General features: G+C 39.8%; 1 protein-coding gene across 1 annotated transcript in view; it reads left to right on the top strand.

Annotated features, from left to right (window-relative positions):
* The window catches only part of LOC135233039 (IQ domain-containing protein M-like), a 302,634-nt gene that overhangs the window by 14,280 nt on the left and 269,969 nt on the right, over nt 1-18,385 (top strand). The gene's annotated exons all lie outside the window — the stretch shown is intronic.

Raw genomic sequence — 18,385 nt, 5'->3', positions numbered from 1 at the left:
TCAGTATTGCTGAAAAACCCACTGCTGTCGAGTGTCCTCTGACTCATAGTGACCCTATAGGACAGAGTAGAACTGTCCCATAGGGTTTCCAAGGCTGTAATCTTTATAGAGGAAATCCTGGTGGAGTAATGGTTAAGAGCTGCTAACCATAAAGGTTGGCAGTTCAAATCCACCAGGTGCTCCTTGGAAACACTGCACAGTTCTACCCTGTCTTGTAGGGTTGTTGTGAGTCAGAATTGACTCAACAGCAGTGGGTTTGGTTTTTTGGTTGATAATCTTTACAGAAGCAGACTGCCACATCTTTTTGCCATGGAGTGGCTAGTTGGTTCAAACTGCCAATCTTTCGGTCAGTATTGCTTAGGATGGGTATGACAGCCAATTTCTTGACTAAAGAAAAATAAGTAATGCAAGTAAATTATGTCTATTTGGCATCTATGTCTTACTGATTTACATTTTTGCTAGTTTCAGCTAATTATAAAATGTTTATTTCACATTGTATAATAAGTTCCATGAAGACAGAGACTATGTCTGCTTTGTTCATCCTTGAGTACCTGCTACCTAGCAAATGCTCAGTTTATCAAAAGGGCTCAAAAGTATTTGTTGAAAGGATGGTTTTGGTTAAGTCCATTAATTCTGTTAAAGATAAGAGCTAAAATATATTTACAAATAATTAGAACTCTGTGTTAGAATGATTCATTTCCCATGGCTGCATAGAAGAAAGAAGAGAGAGGGGGAGAATGAACTTCTGCATAAGTCATGGGTATCGGGTAGATCAGTCAGTATACCTAGTTCAGCAGCCTGATTTCCAGAATAAAAAAGTAGAAAGGGACAAAGGGTCAGTGAGATGGAAAAACCAGAGGAAAATGGGACAAAGTGAAAGCAAATGAGAGACAGAGGCAAAGAAAGAGAAGACCCTTCTCCTATTACAAAGCTGCAGGCCCCCTTTTACTTATGTGATTGTTGTTAGATACCATCAAGTTAACTCATGGTGCCTCCGTGAACAGTGGATCTAAATGCTGCCCAGTCCTGAGCCATCCCCATGATCGGCTACAGATCCTACCATTCCACCATTTCTATAGGGCTTCCATTGACTAATTTTCGGAAGTAGATTGCCAGGCCTTTCTTCCTAGTCTGTCTTAGTCCAAAAGCTCTGCTGAAACCTGTTAAGCATCGGAGCAACATGTCAACCTCCATTGACAGATGGGTGGTGGCTGCACATAAGGTACATCGACTGGGATCAGAGCCAGGTCTCCAGTACAGAAGGTGAGAATACTACCACTGAACCACCACTGCCCCATCTCATACTTATACCAAAACCAAAAAACCAAACACCTTGCTGTCGGGTCGATTCCGACTCATAGAGACCCTATAGGGCAGAGTAGAACTGCCCCATAGAGTTTCCAAGGAATGCCTGGTGGATTTGAACTGCTGACCTTTTGGTTAGGAGCCACAGCATTTAACTGCTATGCCACCAGGGTTTCCCTCATACTTACAGAGCCTTACAAAAAAGATAGAGAGAGATTACACCTATATGTACTCAGATTTTAAGATTTTTGCACGTAAAGTCTCAAACCACTAATATAAAATTAGCAAAATATTCTCAGTACTCTACTCCTGGATAGTAGTTTTATATTCCATAATCTATTATGTATGGATAGATTTTATAGTATTTTTTTTAATCAAGATACATATGAGGACCTTACAATTATTGCACTGATCACTTTCTCTTTCGTGCCTGTTTTATTATTAGCTTAATCACTTCCATATCACATACCTTCCTAAATGCTCCCACCATTTTACTCAGTTACATACTCAAAAGTATATTAAAGTTCATTTTTTTTAACCTTTTAAAACCTTATGTATTTTTTTAGTTTTATTTTCTTCCCGCTTGATTTCTTCTGTTTTCTGTGTAACTGCAGATTTTACTTTTTTTGCATCGTAAAATATCTTCTCAGTTAAAAAAAAAAAAAACCCTAGCATGGTTTCTCTCTTCTAGTCTGGACCCTCATGGTTCTGCCCTGAGAAGCACTTTCAGTAAAAGGCTTGAAGAAGATGAATGGTGTAATAGCTGTATATGTGTGGGGAACGTGTTCTAGGCAGAGGGAGTGATAAACACAAACTCTGTATGTTGAGGGAACTAGTGCTGGAGAAAGCCAAGAGGAGGCTAGTGACACTGGAATGAAGCTTGTAAGTGAGAGCAAATCAAGGTGAAAATGGAGAGGTAGCAGGGGCTCAGGTTGTGTTGATCCTTATAGACCATTGTGTTCTAGCTTGAGAGAGTTGGGAAGCCATTCGAGGATTGTGACAAGAGAGCTATGTTCTAACTTATGTTTGAAAAGATTACTATGGCAGTTTTGTTGAGGATACACTGACACGTGGCAAGGACACAAAAAAGGAGTCTGGTTTGAACAGATGGTGCTGTGTCCAGCATGGGACTTGAGCAGTAGAGTAGAATTAGCTAAGGAAGGTGCCCAGGAGATGGCCTGGATCAGCCCGCTCCTTAACCCACAGCCTTTGTTTGTATGTTGGAGATCCAGAAATTTCCATATACCTTAGTAGAGGATGCTGGCAATAACAATGGGCATTAAGTTTTTCCTGAAACATTGCATCAGTGACTCTGTAGTAGAGGGCCACAGAGCAGGCTGACAAAGTCAGGGGTTAATGGCAAGATTTCAGAGGAGCTGCAATACCATACTAGGAAGACCCAAAATGATGCGTGAGTCAGCAAGGGGGAAGTGCCAGATGAGTTTTGAGCAAAGAGCCATGTTACACAAGCAGGAGACAGCTCAGGAAGCCAGGCTAGTTAGGACTCACAATACAGCATTAAAATAATGGTCTCTCCTAGCACCATGATGAGGACATATAAGCTTACCCTGTGGAGTCAGTTCTGACTCATGGAAACCCCATATGTGTAGACTAGAACTGCTCCATATGGTATGCAAGGGAGTGACTTTTCAGAAGCAAATCACGAGGTCTGTCTTCCAGGGCACCTCTAGGTATATTCAAACTGCCAACCTCTTGGGTAGTAGTCTGTCAGTTTATCGTACTGTGCGGGCTTGCATGTTGCTGTGATGCTAGAAGCTATGCCACCGGTATTCAGATACCAGCAGGGTCACCCATGGAGGATAAGTTTCAGCTGAGCTTCCAGACTAAGACAAACTAGGAAGAAGGACCCAGCAGCCTACTTCTGCAAAGCATTAGCCAGTGAAAACCTTATGAATAACAGCAGAAAATTGTCTGATATAGTGTGGGAAGATGAGCCCCTCAGGTTGGAAGGCACTCTAAAGATGACTGGGGAAGAGCTGCCTCCTCAAAGTAGAGTCGACCTTAATGATGTGGACGGAGTAAGGCTTTCGGGACCTTCAATTGCCGATGTGACACGACTCAAAATGAGAAGAAACAGCTGCAAACATCCATTAATAATTGGAATCTGGAATGAGAACCTGGAATATGAATCTAGAAAAATTGGAAATTGTCAAAAATGAAATACAATGCATAAACATCAATATCCTGGGCATTAGTGTACTGGTATTGGCCATTTTGAATCGGACAATCATATAGTCTACTGCACTGGGAATGACAACTTGAAAAGGAATGGTGTTTCTTTCATCGTCAAAAAGAACATTTCAAGATCTATCCTGAAGTACAACACTCTCAGTGATAGGATAACATCCATACGCCTACAAGGAAGACCAGTTAATACGACTGTTATTCAAATTTAAGCACCAACCACTAGGACCAAAGATGAGGAAATAGAAGATTTTTATCAGCTGCTACAGAGTGAAACTGATCGAACATGCAATCAAGATGCATTGGTAATTACTGGCAATTGGAATGCGAAAGTTGGAAACAAAGAAGAAGGATCAGTAATTGGAAAATATGGCCTTGGTGATAGAAACAATGCCAGAGATTGAATGATAGAATTTTGCAAGACCAATGACTTCTTCATTGCAAATATCTTCTTGCTCCAACATAAAGAGCGACTATACACATGGACCTTGCCAGATGGAACACACAGAAATCAAATTGACTACATCTGTGGAAAGAGACGATGGAAAAGCTCAATATTATCAGTCAGAACAAGGCCAGGGGCTATCTGTTGAACAGATCATCAATTGCTCATATGCAAGATCAAGCTGAAACTGAAGAAAATCAGAGCAAGTCCATGAGAGCCAAAATATGACCGTGAGTATATGCCACCTGAATTTAGAGACCATCTGAAGAATAGATTTGATGCATTGAACACTGGTGACCGAAGACCAGACGAGTTGTGGAATGACATCAAGGAGATCATCCATGAAGAAAGCAAGAGGTCATTGAGAAGACAGGAAAGAAAGAAAAGGCCAAGATGGATGTCAGAGGAGACTCTGAAACTTGCTCTTGAACATTGAGCAGCTAAAGCAAAAGGAAGAATTGATGAGGTAAAATAACTGAACAGAAGATTTCAAAGGGCAGCTCAAGAAGAAAAGTAAAGTATTATAATGACATGTGCAAAGAGCTGGAGATGGAAAACCAAAAGGGAAGAACATGCTCGGCATTTCTGAAGCTGAAAGAACTGAAGAAAAAATTCAAGCCTCGAGTTTCAATAGTGAAGGATTCCATGGGGCAAATATTAAGTGACGCAGGAAGAATCAAAAGAAGATGGAAGGAATACACACAGTCATTATACCAAAAAGAATTAGTCGACATTCAACCATTTCAAGAGGTAGCATATGATCAGGAACCAATGGTACTGAAGGAAGAAGTCCAAGCTGCTTTGAAGGCAATGGTGAAAAACAAGGCCCTGGGAATTGATGGAATATCAATTGAGATGTTTCAACAAGCAGATGCAGCACTGGAGGTGCTCACTTGTCTATGCCAAGAAATATGGAAGCCAGCTTCCTGGCCAACTGACTGGAGGAGACCCATATTTATGCCTATTCCCAAGAAAGGTGATCCAACTGAATGTGGAAATTATAGAACAATATCATTAATATCACACGCAAGCAAAATTTTGCTGAAGATCATTCAAAAACGGCTGCAGCAGTATATTGACAGGGAACTGCCAGAAATTCAGGCTGGTTTCAGAAGAGGATGTGAAACCAGGGATATCATTGCTGATGTCAGATGGATCCTGGCTGAAAGCAGAAAATACCAGAAGGATGTTTACCTGTGTTTTATTGACTATGCAAAGGCATTCGACTGTGTGGATCATTACAAATTATGGATAATATTGCGAAGAATGGGAATTCCAGAACACTTAATTGTGCTCATGAGGAACCTTTACATAAAGAGACAGTTGTTCGGACAGAACAAAGGGATACTGATTAGTTTAAAGTCAGGAAAGATGTGCGTCAGGGTTTTATTCTTTCACCACACCTGTTTAATCTGTACGCTGAGCAAATAACCTGAGAAGCTGGACTGTATGAAGAACTGGGCATCTGGATTGGAGGAAGAGCCGTTAACATCCTGTGTTATGCAGATGACACAACCTTGCTTGCTGAAAGTGAAAAGGATTTGAAGCACTTACTAATGAAGGTCAAACACCGCAGCCTTCAGTTTGGATTGCACCTCAACATAAAGAAAACAAAAATCCTCACAACTGGACCAATGAGCAACATCATGATAAATGGAGAAGAGATTGAAGTTGTCAAGGATTTCATTTTACTTGGATCCACAATCAACAGCCATGGAAGAAGCTGTCAAGAAATCAAAAGATGCATTGCACTGGGTAAATCTGCTGCAAAGGACCTCTTGAAAGTGTTAAAGAGCAAAGATGTCACTTTGAAAACTAAGGTGCTCCTGACCCAAGCCATGGTATTTTCAGTCGCATAATGTGCACGTGAAAGCTGGACAATGAATAAGGAAGACCGAAGTAGAATTGACGCCTTTGAATTGTGGTGTTGGCGAAGAGTATTGAATATACCATGGACTTCCAAAAGAATGAACAAATCTGTCTTGGAAGAAGTACAACCAGAATACGCCTTAGAAACAAGGATGGCGAGACTGCATCTTACATACTTTGAACATGTTGTCAGGAGGGATCAATCCCTGAAGAAGGACATCATGCTTAGCAAAGTACAGGGTCAGCAGAAAAGAGGAAGACCCTCAATGAGATGGATTGACACAGTGGCTGCAACAATGAGCTCAAGCACAACTACAATTGTAAGGATGGAGCAGGGCTGCGCAGTGCTTTGTTCTGTTGTGCATAGGGCCGCTACGAGTTGGAACGGATTTGACGATGCTTAACAACGACAACAAGGGCTTAACCATTTGTCCCATTCAGGAACTCCTAAGCTTACCCTTGTTGTTTTGTGTCTCCGAGTAGATTCTGGGTCATAGAGACCCTATAGGACAGAGTAGAACTGCCCCACAGTTTCCTAGGCTGTATGTAATCTTTAAGGGAGCAGACCACCAGGTAATTTGTCTTGTAGTGTGACTGGTGAGTTCAAACTGCCAATCCTTCAGTTAGTGGCCGAGTGCTTAACTATTGTGCTACCAGGGCTCCTAAGCTTACCCTAGCACCCAGATATCAAATAAGTCAAAAGGGAGAGAGGAGGCAGGGAGGGAGCCCTGATTAAAAAAATTTAAACTTTGACTTGACTACTCTTTAAAAGAGATTGTTTACACCGTGAATGTTGTTGCTTTTAGGTGCCATCGAGTCGGTTCCGACTCATAGCAACTCTCTGTACAACAGAAGGAAACACTGCCTAGTCCTGCACCATCCTCACAATCATTATTATGCTTCGAACTGGAAATGAGTTCCCTTTAATTGACAATTTTAGGATTTGCCCCCATCATTAGCACACAATTGATGTCTGAGAGCAAGATGAGATCAGTTGGAGAAAATAATGAAAAAATCACATTTTTTATATATCAGAGTAAACGTACAAATTTTGACCCTGGTACATATGTTTTTGTGTATGTGCAATAGCTAAAGAAGGATTCATCTATTTCTGTTATACTAATCATTTTAATAGAGAGCTATTATGTTATTCCTATTGGGCAACTGGAAACCCTGGCAGCATAGTGGTTAGGTGCTACAGCTGCTAACCAAAGGGTTGGCAGTTTGAATCTGCCAGGCGCTCCTTGGAAACTCTGTGGGGCAGTTCTACTCTGTCCTATAGGGTCGCTATGAGTCAGAATCGACTCAACGGCACTGGGTTTGTTTTTTTGGGTTATTGAGCAACTTGGGATAGATAGGTTAGTGTCATGGATTGAATTGTGTCCCCTCAAAATATCTGTCAGCTTAGCTAGGCCATGATTTCTTGTATGATTGTCTACCATTTTGTCATCTGATGTGATTTCCCTGTGTGTTGTAAATCTCATTACTGTGATGTAATAAGATGGATCAGTGGCAGTTATACTGATGTGGTCTACAAGATTAGTGTCTTAACCCAATCTCTTTTGAGATATAAAAAAGAAAAGTGAGCAGAGAGACACGGGGACCTCACACCACCAAAAAAGTAGTACTGGGAGCAGAGCGCGTCCTTTGGACCTGAGGTTCCTGCCTTGAGATGCTCCAAGACCAAGGGAAGACTGATGACTAGGACCTTCCTCCAGAGCCGAGAGAAGGCCGAAGCCTTCCCCTGGAGCAGGCACCCTGAATTCAGACTTGTAGCCCACTAGACTGTGAAAGAATCAACTTCTCTTTGTTAAGCCATCCATTTGTGGTATGGCTGTTATAGCAGCATTAGATAACTAATACATTTAGCATCCCAACTCCTCAATTTGAAAGCTGTGTATTCTTTCCAACAGATGTTTTACTTATTCAAGCTTCATTTTTCCTCTAAAAGTAAGATAATAATACTAGTTTGAGGTTTTTTAAAGGGTGAAGGATATTACATATAAAATTCCCAGTATCATGCCTTTCAAAGAGTAAGTCTGTAAATAAATGATAGTTATTATTTATTATTGTTATTATTACCTTAGTGTCAAGGGAAAGAGTGTAGTTTGAAATTGGGAGGCTCAGTTACAGAGGCTATAACCATTTAAGTCTAAGGATGACAATTTAAATTTGGCATAAAAGTGGTTTTTGTTTTCAAATTTATTTTCTAAAAACTGTTCTGTACTGAGCATCCCAACTAGTCACAGCCTGAGGGCTCAAAGAGAATTGGTGTCAGTGCAGAACTGTGCTTTTGGATCTAGCAAAAGGACGTCTAGAAATATAGGGCTCTTCAAAGAGTTTTATACAGTGGCCATTCATTGTAGCATTTTTAATTAACAGCAAAAATGAGCATCGTACTAAATATCTAATTAAAGGGGGGTGGTTTAGTAAATAATTAGCATTTTTATGATAGAATACCATGAACCCATTAAGAATATTTACTGGAAGCGATAATGTTCTTGGTAAGATAGATCAGTTAAGTAGATGTCATAACAGTAAGTATAATAGAATTATCTAAATTGTGCTCCTCTCCACAATAGATGAATAGATAGCTAGAGGGCTAAGAAGGAAGAAAAGAAAGTAGGAAGGAAGAGATGAGAAGGAAGAAGGGAAAATATGAAGAAAGAACATAGAACAAAAGGAAAAAACAACAATTAGAAGAATATCAAACTGCTGTAGTGAGTGGTGGCAGCGCCATTAATTTTGTGTGCATTTTTAACATGTCTAATTTTTCTAATATCAACATGCATTACTTTTACAGTAATAAAAACTATAAGCTGTTAAAGTATTCATAACCAATGGAATAAATACATTTAAAATTTTTTACCCTAAATATAAATATGAAATATCTCTATTCTTCTAAGTTACATTAAATACTGTGGTTCTTTTCAAAATGCTCATGAATTTTCTAATTTACATTATTTCAGCTAAAATTTCCTTATGTCTCTGTGAGGAGGTATATAAAGATATATGAAATATGATTTTTAAAGTAATTTTTATTGTGCTTTAAGTGAAAGTTTACAAATCAAGTCAGTTTGTCACATATAAGCTTATATACACCTTACTCCATACTCCCACTTACTCTCCCCCTAATGAGTCAGCCCGCTCCCTCCTTCCAGTCTCTCCTTTCGCGACAATTTTGCCAGTTTCTAACCCTCTCTACCCTCCTATCTCCCCTCCAGACAAGAGATGCCAACACAGTCTCAAGTGTCCAACTGATACAAGTAGCTCATTCTTCATGAGCATCTCTCTCCAACCCATTGTCCAGTCCATTCCATGTCTGATGAGTTGTCTTTGGGAATGGTTCCTGTCCTGGGCCAACAGAAGGTTTGGGGACCATGACCACTGGGATTCCTCTAGTCTCAGTCAGACCATTAAGTCTGGTCTTTTTATGAGAATTTGGGGTCTGCATCCCACTGTTCTCCTGTTCCCTCAGGGGTTCTCTGTTGTGATCCCTGTCAGGGCAGTCATCGGTTGTGGCCAGGCACCATCTAGTTCTTCTGGTCTCAGGATGATGTAAGTCTCTGGTTCATGTGGCCCTTTCTGTCTCTTGGGATCATAGTTATCGTGTGTCCTTGGTGTTCTTCATTCTCCTTTGATCCAGGTGGGTTGAGACCAATTGATGCATCCTAGATGGCCGCTCGTTAGCATTTAGGACCTCAGATGCCACATTTCAAAGCGGGATGCAGAATGTTTTCATAAAAGAATTATTTTGCCAATTGACTTAGAAGTCCCCTCAAGCCATAGTCCCCAAACCCCCACCCTTGCTCCGCTGACCTTTGAAGCATTCAGTTTATCCCGGAAACTTCTTTGCTTTTGGCCCCGTCCAGTTGAGCTGACCTTCCCTGTATTGAGTATTGTCCTTCCCTTCACCTAAAGTAGTTCTCATCTACTAACTAATCGGTAAATAACCCTCTCCCACCCTCCCTCCTTCCCCGCCTCGTAACCACAAAAGTATGTGTTCTTCTCAGTTTATACTATTTCTCAAGATCTTATAATAGTGGTCTTATACAATATTTGTCCTTTTGCCTCTGACTAATTTCACTCAGCGTAATGCCTTCCAGGTTCCTCCGTGTTATGAAATGTTTCAGAGATTCGTCACCGTTCTTTATCGATGCGTAGTATTCCATTGTGTGAATATACCACAATTTATTTAACCATTCATCCGTTGATGGACACCTTGGTTGCTTCCAGCTTTTTGCTATTGTAAACAGAGCTGCAATAAACATGGGTGTGCATATATCTGTTCCTGTAAAGGCTCTTATTTCTCTAGGGTGTATTCCGAGGAGTGGGATTTCTGGGTTGTACGGTAGTTCTATTTCTAACTTTTTAAGAAAACGCCAGATAGATTTCCAAAGTGGTTGTACCATTTTACATTCCCACCAGCAGTGTATAAGAGTTCCAATCTCTCCGCAGCCTCTCCAACATTTATTATTTTGTGTTTTTGGATTAATGCCAGCCTTGTTGGAGTGAGATGGAATCTCATTGTAGTTTTAATTTGCATTTCTCTAATGGCTAATGATCGAGAGCATTTTCTCATGTATCTGTTAGCTGCCTGAGTATCTTCTTTAGTGAAGTGCATGTTCATATCCTTTGCCCACTTTTTGATTGGGTTGTTTGTCTTTTTGTGGTTGAGTTTTAACAGAATCATATAGATTTTAGAGATCAGGCGCTGGTCGGAGATGTCATAGCTGAAAATTCTTTCCCAATCTGTAGGTGGTCTCTTTACTCTTTTGGTGAAGTCTTTAGATGAGCATAGGTGTTTGCTTTTTAGGAGCTCCCAGTTATCTGGTTTCTCTTTGTCATTTTTGGTAATGTTTGTATTCTGTTTATGCCTTGTATTAGGGCTCCTAAGGTTGTCCCTATTTTTTCTTCCATGATCTTTATCGTTTTAGTCTTTATGTTTAGGTCTTTGATCCACTTGGAGTTAGTTTTTGTGCATGGTGTGAGGTATGGGTCCTGTTTCATTTTTTTTTCAAATGGATATCCAGTTATGCCAGCATCATTTGTTAAAAAGACTATCTTTTCCCCAATTAACTGGCACTGGACCTTTGTCAAATATCAGCTGCTCATATGTGGATGGATTTATATCTGGGTTCTCAATTCTATTCCCTTGGTCTATTTGCCTGTTGTTGTACCAGTACCAGGCTGTTTTGACTACTGTGGCTGTATAATATGTTCTAAAATCAGGTAGAGTGAGGCCTCTCACTTTCTTCTTTTTCAGCAATGCTTTACTTATCTGGGGCTTCTTTCCCTTCCATATGAAGTTGGTGATTTGTTTCTCCATCACATTAAAAAATGTCATTGGAATTTAGATCGGAAGTGCATGGTATGTGTAGATGGCTTTTGGTAGGATAGACATTTTTACTATGTTAAGTCTTCCTATCCATGAGCAAGGTATGTTTTTCCACTTGTGTAGGTCCGTTTTAGTTTCTTGCGGTAGTAGTTTGTAGTTTTCTTTGTGTAGGTCTTTTACATCTTTGGTAAGATTTATTCCTAAGTATTTTATCTTCTTGGGGACTACTGTGAATGATATTGATTTGGTGATTTCCTCTTCGATGTTCTTTTTGTTGATGTAGAGGAATCCAAGTGATTTTTCTATGTTTATCTTATAACCTGAGACTCTGCCAAACTCTTCTATTAGTTTCTATAGTTTTCTGGAGGATTCCTTAGGGTTTTCCGTGTATAAGATCATGTCATCTGCAAATAGAGATAATTTTACTTCTTCCTTGCCAATCCGGATGCCCTTTATTTCTTTGTCTAGCCTAATTGCTCTGGCTAGGACCTCTAGCACAATGCTGAATAAGAGCGGTGATAAAGGGCATCCTTGCCTGGTTCCCGTTCTCAAGGGAAATGCTTTCAGGCTGTCTCCATTTAGAGTGATGTTGGCTGCTGGCTTTGTATAGATGCCCTTTATTATGTTGAGGAATTTTCCTTCAATTCCTATTTTGCTGAGAGTTTTTATCATGAATGGGTGTTGGACTTTGTCAAATGCCTTTTCTGCATCAATTGATAGGATCATGTGGTTTTTGTCTTTTGTTTTATTTATATGGTGGATTACATTAATGGTTTTTCTAATATTAAACCAACCTTGCACGCCTGATATAAATCCCACTTGGTCATGGTGGATTATTTTTTTGATATGTTGTTGAATTCTATTGGCTAGAATTTTGTTGAGGATTTTTGCATCTATGTTCATGAGGGATATATCTGTAATTTTTTTTTTTTTGTGGTGTCTTTACCTGGTTTTGGTATCAGGGAGATGGTGGCTTCATAGAATGAGTTAGGTAGTATTCTGTCATTTTCTATGCTTTGAAATACCTTTAGTAGCAGTGGTGTTAACTCTTCTCTGAAAGTTTGGTAGAACTCTGCAGTAAAGCCGTCCGGGCCAGGGCTTTTTTGGGGGGGGAGTTTTTTGATTACCTTTTCAATCTCTTTTTTTGTTATGGGTCTATTTAGTTGTTCTACTTCTGATTGTGTTAGTTTAGCTAGGTAGTGTTTTTCTAGGAATTCATCCATTTCTTCTAGGTTTGCAAATTTGTTAGAGTACAATTTTACATAATAATCTGATATGATTCTTTTAATTTCAGTTGGGTCTGTTGTGATGTGGCCTATCTCATTTCTTATTCAGGTTATTTGTTTCCCTTCCTGTATTTCTTTAGTCAGTCTGGCCAATGGTTTATCAATTTTGTTAATTTTTTCCAAGAACCAGCTTTTGGCTTTGTTAATTTTTACAATTGTTTTTCTGTTCTCTAATTCATTTAGTTCAGCTCTAATTTTTATTATTTGTTTTCTTCTGGTGCCTGATGGATTCTTTTGTTGCTCACTTTCTATTTGTTCAAGTTGTAGGAACAGTTCTCTGATTTTGGCTCTTTCTTCTTTATGTACGTGTGCATTTATCGATATAAATTGGCCTCTGAGCACTGCTTTTGCTGTGTCCCAGAGGTTTTGATTGGAAGTGTATTCATTCTCTTTGCATTTTATGAATTTCTTTATTCCCTCCTTAATGTCTTCTATAACCCAGTCTTTTTTCAGGCAGGTATTGTTCAGTTTCCAAGTATTTGATTTCTTTTCCCTAATTTTTCTGTTATTGATTTCCACTTTTATGGCCTTGTGGTCTGAGAAGATGCTTTGTAATATTTTGATGTTTTGGATTCTGCAAAGGTTTGTTTTATGACCTAATATGTGGTCTGTTCTAGAGAATGTTCCATGTGCACTAGAAAAAAAAGTATACTTTGCAGCTGTTGGTGGAGTGTTCTGTATAAGTCAATGAGGTCAAGTTGGTTGATTGTAGCAGTTAGGTCTTCTGTGTCTGTATTGAACTTCTTACTGGAAGTCCTGCCCTTCTCTGAAAGTGGTGTGTTGAAGTCTCCTACTATAATTGTGGAAGTGTGTATCTCACTTTTCAGTTCTGTTAAAGTTTGTTTTATGTATCTTGCAACCTTGTTATTGGGTGCATAAATATTTAATATGGTTATATCTTCCTGGTCAATTGTCCCTTTAATCATTATGTAGTGTCCTTCTTTATCCTTTGTGGTGGATTTAACTTTAAAGTCTATTTTGTCAGAAATTAATATTGCTACTCCTGCTCTTTTTTGCTTGTTGTTTGCTTGATATATTTTTTCCATCCTTTGAGTTTAAGTTTGTTTGTGTCTCTAAGTCTAAGGTGTGTCTTTTGTAGGCAGCATATAGATGGATCGTGTTTCTTTATCCAGTCTGAGACTCTCTGTCTCTTTATTGGTGCATTTAGTCCATTTACATTCAGCGTAAGTATAGATAAGTATGTGTTTAGTGCTGTCATTTTGATGCCTTTTTGTGCGTGTTGTTGACAATTTCATTTTTCCACTTACTTTTTTGTGCTGAGACATTTTTCTTTGTAAATTGTGTGTTCCTCATTTTCATAGTAGTTGAATTTATGTTTGCTAAGTCATTATGTTTTTCTTGGTTTTTATTTTGAGTTATGGAGTTGTTATACGTCTTTGTGGTTACCTTAATATTTACCCCTATTTTTCTAAATAAAAACCTAACTTGTATTGTCCTAAATCGTCTTGTTTCCACCTCCATATGGCAGTTCTATGCCTCCTGTATTTAGTCCCTCTTTTTGATTATTGTGATCTTTTACATATTGACTTCAATGATATCCTGTTTTGAACGTTTTTTTTCTTTTTAACATTAATCTTGATTTGTTTTTGTGATTTCCCTATTTGAGTTGATATCAGGATGTTCTGTTCTGTTATCTTGTGTTGTGCTGGTATCTGATATTATTGGTTTTCTGACCAATTTCCTTTAGTATTTCTTGTAGCTTTGGTTTGGTTTTTGCAAATTCTCTAAGCTTGTGTTTATCTGTAAATGTTTTAATTTCACCTTCATATTTGAGAGAGAGTTTTGCTGGATATATGACCCTTGGCTGGCAGTTTTTCTCCTTCAGTGCTCTGTGTATGTCATCCCATTGCCTTCTTGACTGTGTGGTTTCTGCTGAGTAGTCTGAACTTATTCTTATTGATTCTCCTTTGTAGGAGACCTTTCTTTTATCCCTGGCTTCTTTTAAAATTTTCTGTTTATCTTTAGTTTTGGCAAGTTTAATGATAATATGTCTTGGTGATTTTCTTTTTGGATCAATCTTATATGGGGTTGTTCGATGAGCATCTTGGATAGATATCCTTTCGTATTTCATGATGTCAGGGAAGTTTTCTGCCAACAGATCTTCCACTATTCTCTCTGTATCTTCTGTTCTGGGACTCCAATCACACGCAAGTTATTCTTCTTGATAGAGTCCCACAAGATTCTTAGGGTTTCTTCATTTTTTTAAATTCTTTTATCTGATTTTTCTTCAACTATATTGGTGTCAATTCCCTTGTCTTCCAGATCCCCCACACCGCGTTCCAATTGCTCGAGTCTGCTCCTCTGACTTCCTATTGAGTTGTCTAATTCTGTAATTTTATTGTTAATCTTTTGGATTTCTGAATGCTGTCTCTCTGTGGATTCTTGCAGCTCTTAATTTTTCCAATATGTTCTTGAAAAATCTTTTTGTTTTCTTCAACTGCTTTATCAGTGTGTTCCTTGGCTTTTTCTGTAGATTGCCTTATTTCATTTCTGAGGTCATCCCTGACGTCTTGAAGCATTCTATAAATTAGTTTTTTATATTCTGCATCTGGCAATTCCAGGATTGTATCTTCATTTGGGAAAGATTTTGATTCTTTAGTTTGGGGAGTTGTAGAAGCAATCATGGTCTGCTTCTTTATGTGGTTTGATATCGACTGCTGTCTCCGAGCCATCACTAAGATATTGTACTGATTTATTCTATATTTGCTCACTGAGTCTTATCTTGTTTTGTTTTCTTTCAATGTACGTAGATGGGCTACTAGATTGCACTGTCTTGATTGTTGTAGTCCTTGAATCACTTATGTCGTATTACTAGCTAGTTTGGGCTGTTACCAGATATATAAGCCTAAAAGTCCATTCACTATTCTTGAGTAGAATCTGATTTGGGCTCATCAAGTGTGTGGTGCAGACTGTCACCTACCCACCTTAAGAAGTAGTGGTGATAGTTGTGTGCACCAGATTCTTGGAGCAGCAGGGGTCACACTCCAGGGGGGTCAGGATGCTGACAGGCTTCCTGTGAATGCCAGTGAGGTAGGTGTGTCTCTATTCCTAAAGCACCTTGGTGGGTGGGCTCTGCAGCTGTACCTTAGGCCCCCACTGCAAGTACCTCTACAGATTGGTAGGTGTCAGGAGGCTAGGTGGCCTGGGGGGAGCTTCAGCCCTCAGTTTCCTGTTGTGGGTCAGTGAGGGCTCTGTTGAATACACAGAGATATCAGACCTGGGAAACTTGTCTTTCCAGTAATCTGCTAAAACAATTACAGTCAGATCCCTATCAGAATTGCCTTTGCTTTATAATAGCCACCTTGTTCCCTGTAGGGATGAAAGCCCAAGACTTTGGATCACATATGTTTGGCTGGAGTTGGTTCTGTGTTTTTAGTCCAATTAGGGAAGGTTTTTTGGTCCCTGGGTTTTTTGTAGCTGCTTCTCCCAGGCCAGGAGAATGGGTTAGGAAAAGACCAAAACAGAAAGAAAAACCACAGAGCACTTCACTCTCTAGCTCAGGAAATTCCAATGTTAATGAAGCCTCCTGGGAAGGGGAGGGGAGGGTTCAGATAAATAGGAGAAAGTAGCACCCCGGAATATAGACAAAGTTACTTATCTTGCTTGGGATGACTGTGTTATCTGAGATTCCCGACGGGCATGTAGACTGTGTGTGCTGGCTGGGTAGAGATTGTCCCCGAGGGTCAGGCCCTGTTCCCGTGCTTGCACTGTCTCAGAAGCCGCGGTTAGTTCCTCCGCTCCCAGTCCAAAGCCCAGCACCAAGATTCCCCAGCTAGGATGCCGCACTCCTGGCTCCAAAACCAGTCGCTGCCTCCCAGTGACTTCTCCTCCTGTCAGCCATGTCGCTGCTCTGTCTGCATGCACTGGCTGGGCTTCCCCTGAGGTCACTTCTGGGGGCTAGGGCTGTGTCCCGTGTCTGCGCCGTATCAGGATGCTGTGCTCAGCTCCCCTGCGTCCAGTCCAAAGCCTGGCACCAAGGTTTCCTGACTGGGATGCTGGCTCCAGGCTCTGAAAACAGTCACTGCTTCCCCGTGGTTGTTCGTTCTCAGTCTCTCTCACTCAGGTCAACTCTTTAGATCTGTGTTTGATGGTCAGGGTTCGTAGATTGTCATGTATGTGATTGCTTCACTTGTTTTTCCAAGTCTTTGTTGCAAGAGGGATCTGAGGTAGCTTCTACCTAGTCAGCCATCTTGGCCCCACCTCCGAAATATGATTTTTTTTTATAAACATGGCAAATTGAACAATTGAGCTTATGTTTTAAAAAAAACCCATGGCTGTCGAATGGATTCTGACTCATAGCAATCCTGTAGAACAAAGTAGAACTGCCCCATAGGGTATCCAAAGCTGTAAATCTTTACGGAAGCCAACGTCTTCCATGGAGTAGCTGGTGGGTTCAAACTGTGGATCTTTTGATTAGCAGTGGAGCACTTCAACAACTGTGCCTCCAGGAATCCTTAGTTTCTGTTGACTCCCTCCCAAAACAAATAAAAACACAATGTGATGACAGTAGGTAAGAGATTTTTGAAGCCAGAAAGTAGGTTGATGAGAGGTAACTGATTTAGTAGAAAAAAGTAAGCTGAAAGTTAAGCAATAACAGTTAGAGAAGTCAGAAGGAAGCAGGCTAAAATTTGCTGCTGAACCCTGAAAATGGTCAGGAATTAACAGCTCCAGTTGCTCCAGGAGATGGGAGGGTGTGGAGAAGAGGTAAATGCGTGATTTCTTGAGATCAGAAGAATTGTACACGTACCTTTTCCACCATTCATTCCCAGGTGACTACCCCCTCACCTTATCAGAAGATTGGAGGCAAAACCATATCAACTATGGTCTCAAGGACTGTGAGCAAAACTGAGGGGTGGAGGTGGACACTGTACTGTAAAAGAAGGGATTTAACCTGTGTTTCCATACCAAAAGCTGCAATTGCCTAATAGCCCTGTTTCTTGTTATAACTCCTTTTCCTTGCTTATACCTATCAGGATAGATATTGAAGGATTCCTCCATGGGGAATTTGAACAGTTCCCAGTAAAAGGCCCATTGTTCCTGATTTGTGGGGTCTTCCACAAGACAGCTGTTTTCCCACTTACGTTACTGATGCAGTCTTTTAGTTGAATAACTTCCAATCAGCATTTTAGTAACATGTTCCTTAAAATAAGAATTATTTTTAGCTTTCTAAGAAATCCTCTAATAAAAATATAGATGCCATTTAAGCAACAAGTACAATAAGAAAAAGGAACTTGGGGGAAAGAAAAACATGACAAGTAGCAGCAGAAGAAAAAGCTATAATTTATCATTGATAACCTGAGGGCTGCTTCAAGGGTGGGCATTAAGAGAAGATGCTGAATCCATGAGATGTGTATGGGAAGTCGTAAAAGGAACATTAAAAGAACAAGAAAAAGAGTCTTGCTACTTAAAGATAATGGAAGTGGTAATGAAAAATTCAATAGGAGGTTTGGAAGAGAAAGATGGAAAAACCTTCTAGAAGATGAAACTGAAAAGATAAAACATGAATTAAAAAAAAAAAAAAAAAAAACCCAAACCTATTGCCATAGAGTTCCTTCCAACCCTATGTGGTACAGATTACAACTGCTCCGTAGGGTTTTCTTGACTGTAATCTTTACAGAAAGAGATCACCAGGCATTTGTTCCTTGGTGCTACTGGGTGGGTTCAAATTGCCAACCTTAGGCTAGTAGTTGAGTCCAAATTGTTTGCGCCCTCTAGGGACCTAAAAGATGACTAGTAGGATAGAAACAATATGAAAATCAGAGGCTTATTTTAAGTGTTGTCAAATCTCAAAACCCCATTGCCGCTGAGTCGATTCTGACTCATAGCGACCCTGTAGGACAGAGTAGTACTGCCCCATAGGTTTTCCAAGGAGCAGCTAGTGGATTCAAACTGCCAACTTTTTGGTTAGCAACCAAA

The sequence above is a fragment of the Loxodonta africana genome, chromosome 13 (assembly GCF_030014295.1).
Source record: "Loxodonta africana isolate mLoxAfr1 chromosome 13, mLoxAfr1.hap2, whole genome shotgun sequence".
NCBI lineage: Eukaryota > Metazoa > Chordata > Mammalia > Proboscidea > Elephantidae > Loxodonta > Loxodonta africana.
This window is presented reverse-complemented; position numbering and strand designations above follow the sequence as displayed.